This window comes from Macrobrachium rosenbergii, chromosome 22 (genome assembly GCF_040412425.1).
Source record: "Macrobrachium rosenbergii isolate ZJJX-2024 chromosome 22, ASM4041242v1, whole genome shotgun sequence".
Classification (NCBI taxonomy): Eukaryota; Metazoa; Arthropoda; class Malacostraca; order Decapoda; family Palaemonidae; genus Macrobrachium; species Macrobrachium rosenbergii.
Genome location: NC_089762.1, coordinates 37,718,391 through 37,725,890, shown reverse-complemented (window position 1 = coordinate 37,725,890; position 7,500 = coordinate 37,718,391). Strand labels below are relative to the sequence as shown.

General features: G+C 35.3%; 1 long non-coding RNA gene across 1 annotated transcript in view; it reads left to right on the top strand.

The window, feature by feature from the left end:
* Positions 1 to 1,441: 1,441 nt before the first annotated feature.
* The window catches only part of LOC136850393 (uncharacterized), a 153,096-nt gene continuing 147,037 nt past the window's right edge, over positions 1,442 to 7,500 (top strand). Inside the window, exon 1 of the long non-coding RNA XR_010856618.1 lies at positions 1,442 to 1,503. This is a non-coding gene — a long non-coding RNA (uncharacterized lncRNA). The remainder of the gene's footprint in view (positions 1,504 to 7,500) is intronic.

The following is a 7,500-nucleotide window of genomic DNA, read 5'->3' as shown; positions in this document are numbered from 1 at the left end:
ATATCATTGATGAAAGCTGTAGAATTTTACATCAATCATAACTAAAGGATGGATAGATTGATGGGTAGATAAATAGAATGGATAGATAGATTGTCAGATAGAATGATAATTGAATGAAAAATGTATAATAATATGAAAGTTAATGTAGAATTGCGCCATCAGTAGCCAAAAAATATTTTCTTATTTATTTTTATTCCCTTTTAAGGCTAAATATTTTTTAAACCCTTGTAGTTTTTACTGTCGCATTTTTATCATTCAAAATGAAAGAAGGCATTTGAAAAATATTAAACCTTTCAGGAAAGCCTTTCAGGACCAAACAATCCTTACCCCTACCCCCCCCTCCCCCCCCTAACCACCCCCTCCCCAACCTCCCGGCCCTGACCCCCCACCTCCCGTCTCTGCATCCCTTCGATCATCTACCATCAGACGGAGAAGCTAGATGATGTAATCCTCCTCCTCCTCCTCCTCCTCCTCCTCCTCCTCCTCCTCCTCCTCCTCCTCCTCCTCCTACCCCTTCTTCTTCTGCTACTCCTCCTTTGGAAGTGCCTTCGTCTACATTCACCGTCACCCGACCAGAAATATTGGCCTGAAAGGCGTCCCGACCCGCTGCCGGCATTATGGCTCCTTAGAAGGTCATTTTAAGGGAAAGGGTTAAACAAGAAAAAAAAAAAATGGAAGGAAAAGGGAATTAGTGTAGCAAAGGATGGAAAGTGGGCGGTTCGGGAGAGGGATGAATGGATAGGTGGTGATTGACTTTCTTCTTCTCTCTCTCTCTCTCTCTCTCTCTCTCTCTCTCTCTCTCTGTATCGAATGTAATAGATGACAGATTTTTCAAGTGTATAAAGGAGTGTCACTACACTGTCTTCATTATTGCGTATGGGACATGTGTAGGTCTCTCTCTCTATCTATCTATATATATATATATATATATATATATATATATATATATATATATATATATATATATATATATATATATATATATATATGTGTGTGTGTATAGATTTATATATATATATATATATATATATATATATAACATATATATATATAAACACATATACATATATAATCAATGATACACCAACGTATATATGGAGAAAAATAAATGTTTAATAAAAAGTTACCATTGCAAACCTTTCATTCATTACTTAATAATAATTCCCGTGCATTATTAATAATGTGAGGAAGAAGAACTATCCAGCCGCGCAGGTAAAGCGATATTTCTTCAGAATTTAAAGAGGAAAAACTCTATAATAGTTTAACCGCACAGCTTATAGGAAACCGGCCGAGAGTACTTTGGTAGTTACGAAGATGAATTCGCGAGGAAAGTACGTTGTGTGGGCGGGGTTGGTAGTAGGGAGGGTTTCTGGGCCGGTAGTCCCCGGCAACAACCCACCCCATCCCAGTAGAGTTATAGGTCATCCAGGTTCATTTCTGAGTAGACTTTCTTTGTGAGTGTGTGTCTTGTGTAATACCTTCGCCTCGTCTTGCTTACTTTAGGTAAATGTTCTGTTGTGTTTCTAGAGATTGGTTGCTTCAGCTGACAATGTTGCATTGCTGTATCAAATCTAACGTGCTCTGGTCCCGAAAGTACTTTGAATAGGATGTTTGTAGCATAAATCAACCACTTACTCTTTATATTATATTAGAAATTATATTCTAGAAAAACTTTCTCTACAAATCGTGTATGATTTTATGTGGTGATCCGTCAGTACTTTGGATAGACTCTTTATAGCATGAATCAGCCTTTCGCTTTTCATATTATGTAGAAATTATATATTCTATAAAAACTTTCTCTACAAATGGGATATGGTTTTATGTGGTGATTCTCCATTCACATATTGCAACTTATTTGCAGGACTTAATTCGGTTTTTAGTTTTCTGCAAAAGAAAACTTTTGACGTGGCTATTTGTCTGTCCGTCCGCACTTTTTCAAATTGGTATGTTGATCATCCACCCTCCAGTTATCAAACATACCAGATTGCAACCCTCTAGCCTCAGTAGTTTTTATTTTATTTAAGGTTAAAGTTAGCCATGATCGTGCGTCTGGCAGCTCTATGGGTGCCAACAACACAGGCCACCACTAGGCCGCGGGTGAAAGTCTCATGGGCCGCGGCTGAGAGTTTCATGGGCAGTGGCTGAGAGTTTCATACAGCATCATACGCTGTACAGAAAGCTCTATTGCGCCGAAGAAACTTCGGCGCATTTTTTACTGGTTTTTTGTTATCCAGATTTGGAAAGGGACAAACGCGACATAAGTGATAATTAATGTTGATGTCGTGTTATTTTTTCATAATGGTGTGAAAAAACAAACAATTTTGAGTTAATAATGAGAGTATGGCGTGTCTTGTAATACCAGAAGCTAAAATGACTTTTTATTAAGCAACCATGTTTTCAAAGTATGAAATATCACCACTTCAGAGATTATGGACGTATTTATATGCGTGAAAGGTTAATGTTCTTAACTGATGTAATGATTCATTTGTTATCTGTTAAACATCTTAAAGTATTAACTTCCTTTGATTTTTCTCAGAAATCTTAATTAGCTGGAGGCGAGTAACATTGATCCCGGTATATTTATAAGTGAAAGGTTATTGCTTTTAATTAACGTGATGATTCATTTGTTATCTGTTAAATATCTTAAAATGTTAACTTCCTGTGAATTTTCTCAGAAATCTTAATTAGCTGGAAGCGAGTAATATTGGTCCTGGTATATTTATAAATGAAAGGTTAATGTTTTTAATTGACGTAATGATTTATTTGTTATCTGTTAGACATCTTAAAATATTAATTTCCTTAGAATTTTGTCAGAAATCCTGATTGTGTGGAAGTGAGTAATGCAAATCCGAATGGTTTCAGCTCCCACTGCTGAATTTTAGTGCTGAGGAAGTTAGTGGTTTGTTGATCACTGCAAATCATTCTTTGCAATAAATCTTTATCTGGTAATTCGGATGTTGCGGTCAAGAATACTGATTGGCAATGCACTGATAAACTTTCATATATATCTTTAGGGATGTAACGCCTGTTCCCCTTAATTTTAAGGGATCATAGGCGCTGTTTTACTGTTCTGTGTTTGCTGTGCACGAGAAATAATATTTAATTAGTATTATCTACTGTACATTTCTCAGGTCTTCAAGTATTAAGTAATTTATATCTTGATTTTATTTCAGGCATTTCAGAGAAGTTATTTTTACCGAAATGATATGCGAAGTATGGAATGAATAATAAGACAAATTGAGGGTGTGCACATAAGTTTGTCTTTCAGAAATTAATATGAATCGAGATAGAGATTTGCAGATGAAAAAAACTATATCTTCTTTTATTTATATTTCTTGTTATGACCGTCCTTCCAAGACCTCATATGAGGGCGCAGATATAATGGTCGATTATTGATTAATGTACAGACAAATATTCTTTACTGTCTTATGAAGGGAAGGCTTGTAAAGAACTGAACAATAAATCTTTATTCTCTTAAGAAGGAAAGGTTTGTAAGGTATAGAATAACATCATTGTCTGTGTTAACCTAAAAACTCTCGCAAAATGTTTCCAGCTAGATTAATTTATTCACGTTGAACCACGATCTCTCTCTCTCTCTCTCTCTCTCTCTCGACGTCAATAACCTAGATGCTGTGACGCCAGTTTCCGTAGCCTTAAATCAGTCATCAGTCTCTCTCTCTCTCTCTCTCTCTCTCTCTCTCTCTCTCTCTCTCTCTCTCTCTCTCTCTCTTTATATCGACTTTATCAGGTGATGAATTTTAGATATATATATATATATATATATATATATATATATATATATATATATATATATATATATATATATATATATATATATATATATATATATATATATATATATGTATGTATGTATGTATGTATGTATGTATATATGTATATATACAGTATATATATGTATGTGTATATATATATATATATAAATATATACATATATATTAATAAATCAGTCATATCATCTCTCTCTCTCTCTCTCTCTCTCTCTCTCTCTCTCTCTCTCTCTCTCTCTCTCTCTCTCTCTGGGGATTTTTCCTCCACCGGCTGGGTGCTTCATAACAGACTCCTCCCCCACTCATCCATCCTGTTTCATCCAACGTAGCATCGCCGGAGGTATGTAAGCCTCATACGCTCGCGTCCTAATTTAATTTTACCTGACGTTATACCTGTCATGAGATCAGTGCGTTAATTAGTAACGGAGGCGTATTCTCATATACGGAGAGCGTAATCCTGAGACATCAGGTTTTCTTGAAGGGTTGCACGCATTATCATGTTGTTGTTTGTGGGGATGTATATATGTATGTATATTTATATATTATATATATATGTGTATATATATATAATATATATATATGTATATATATATATATATATATATATATATATATATATATATATATATATATATATATATATATATATATATATATATATATATATATATATATATATATATATATATATATTTATTTACAGATAGCACCTGGAAGATTTGTACCCTTAATATTCCTATCACATCTCAGGTATGATACATTCCTTTTCACAGCCCAGAAAATCCAGTTTTATATACACGAAGAAAAGTAAATTTCTGATTCATCTCTTTGAGTTATAACGATTATTTAATATTTCCCGTTCTTTTATTTTATCTTAATCCACATATACTGAATAATCCTCCTTCATCTTAAAAGCCTTCTCTCCTAATTTACTACCTCAAATATATCCACTTTTTCCCACTTACGAATTCCCCTGATCACTTCACTTTCATAGACTTTTTTCCTCTTGCAAGCATTTTTAAACTCTTTCCCCAGCCTTTATCTCTCCCGCTTATTGCTCTGCAATGATTCATCCGCAAATATCATGCATTCCGTATTTCATTCACAAACACTCACTCTCTTTCTCCGAGCTTTTCATTTATGTATTCCGCACTTTCCCTAATTTTCCTGATCAGCATATCCATGTGTGCTCTTCAGCATACGTGGAAATATAAGATGATTAAGTCTGAGTCGTATATTTACTGTTGCGTATGATACAAATTGGCGTATATATAATTATATATAAGTACGTTTCATTTTCATCAAAATTTCTTGTCTCAAGTTAGGTTCCAACCATTTAACAGGTTTTGGGAAAATTAACACATTACTTTTTCGGAGCAATCCCACAAATGTACTGACCAAGTGAACAAAAACAAAACAGACCACATTGTTTGGTATTAAAAAATTCCCCGAAAGGATTGTTACAAAACCTCAACAGCTGGGGAAAATACTAGATTACACTTTCATCTTTACAATTTATTCACCTTGCCTACAAGATGAAAAACATTCAAGACACCCGATATTGTCTTTCAACAATTTTGACAATGAATCGTTTTGTAATCATCAGTTACCATCATTTGTATACAATCCCCTCGTACGAATTTAATACCGTCACGTTCCCAGTGCAAAACGAACACGTGAGTTACCCTGCGACCTACAAAGGAGAGTGGCGTCACTTTGAAACAGTGTGACCTCTTTTGGCCGATCGTGGGGAAAGGTATCGATCACGTGTCATATAATTTCCGGGACGAATTCAGTTTAGCACTCAGGATTGTTGTGGCTGAGATGGAATCGTTTGCCTATTAGCATTGTACACATTTTTAGGCCCCGTAGCGGGATAGTGCCGTCAGTGCGCTTGATGTGGTGCACTGTAGGCATTACTTGAGGTTCTTTGCAGCGTCCTTTCGGCCCCTAGCTGCAGCTTCTTTCGTTCCGTTTACTGTACCTCCTTCCATATTCTCTTTCTTCCATCTGACCTTCCACCCTCTCTAACAATTGTTTCTTAGTGCAACTGCGAGGTTTTCCTCCTGTTACACCTTTCAAACCTTCTTGCTGTCAATTTCCGTTTCAGCGCTGAGTGACCTCCTAGGTCCCAGTGCTTGGCCTTTGGCCTAAATTCTACATTCCTATCCTATCCACATTTTTAGGGTCTTCCTGGCAGATTTAGGTACTTGTATTTGATAGGAGCTATCGTGAGATTTTTCTGGGCATCGAGAGATCAACATCTTTGGCACTGCCTTCAGAATTTGCTGGATTTAAGGCACACATGAGTTGTCTATGTGCTTTCTACTAAGTTCAGTTATTTCACTGGAGTCCTATTGGACAGCACTTATACTCTAGCCTGGAAAATAATCTTTATAAACTATGATCCATAACCTTAGCCCAGTTTTCGTGGAATTATAGATGAATAACAGAATTCTATGGAGCCATCCTTAGTTAGGTCAGATTAAGTTAAAACGCTTTCTTGTTGAAAAAATTGCTTTTTTTTTGGAAGTAAATTATTTACGTATGGGTTTTTACTTATACATTTATCTGTTTGGCTGTTAATTTGTTAATTTTCTTCCCAATAACTGATCTCTTCTTTCTCTATTTCTTATTACCTTCTGTTACATCTTTCAAATGATCACCATGTTCTTATGGAAGCTTGAATTTCAAGTCAATGGCCCCTGTGGGCTTGTTCCATGTGAATAGGGTTGTCTTTTGCATAATAATAATAATAATAATAATAATAATAATAATAATGAAAATTCATAGTTGCATGAGTAATGCGTTGTCCTTTAAACTCAAAAACTATCGATTACATAGAAAAATCAAAAACATAATGCCTCGTAGAGGGGTAGTGCCGTCAGTGCACCTCATGCGGTGCACTGTAGGCATTACTTAAGGTTCTTTGAATTGTGCCGTCGGCCCCTAGCTACAACCCCTTTCGTTCCTTTTACTGTAACTCCTTTCATATCCTCTGTCTTCCATCTTACTTTCCACCGTACCCAAACAGTTGATTCATAGCGCAATTACGAGAGGTTTTCCTCCTGGTATACCTTTTAAACCTTTTAAGGTCAGTTTCCGTGTCAGCGCTGAATGACTTCATAGGTCCCAGTGCTTGGCCTTTGGCCTAAATTCTATATTCAGTTCAGTTCAAAAACACTTTTGTTTCATGCACGTGCAAAACCACAAGTAAAACCACGTTTCGTAATTTTTCGTCCCTTGTGTATTTGACAATATTCACTTGACTAATTTTTCTGGGAAGCCGCCCACTTCCTAATGCATTGGGGTGTCAAAAGGGTGCTAGATTTATTAATTCATAATTGGGTTCGTTGTTTTATTATTATTTCTTTTATGCTTCGCTGATGTCTGATTTTATCGGGTTATAATAATTGTTTAACTTTTGTAATGAGATTTCCAATGTTCTCTGTCTCTGTGTGAAGGTGAATCGTGAGTTCTTATTTTTTTTTAGTATTTGAGTAATGACCTATTTTGATCTGTTTGTGCAAAAGACTAAAGTTGATTTTTATCTAGTATGAGAGTCTATTCTTTTTTCTAGTTTTACAGTAAGCATTTGAATGTATCTTTTGATGTTCAGTTTGCTATGTGTGTATGTATGTATGTATGTATGTATGTATGTATGTATGTATGTATGTATGTATGTATGTATATATATATATATATATATATA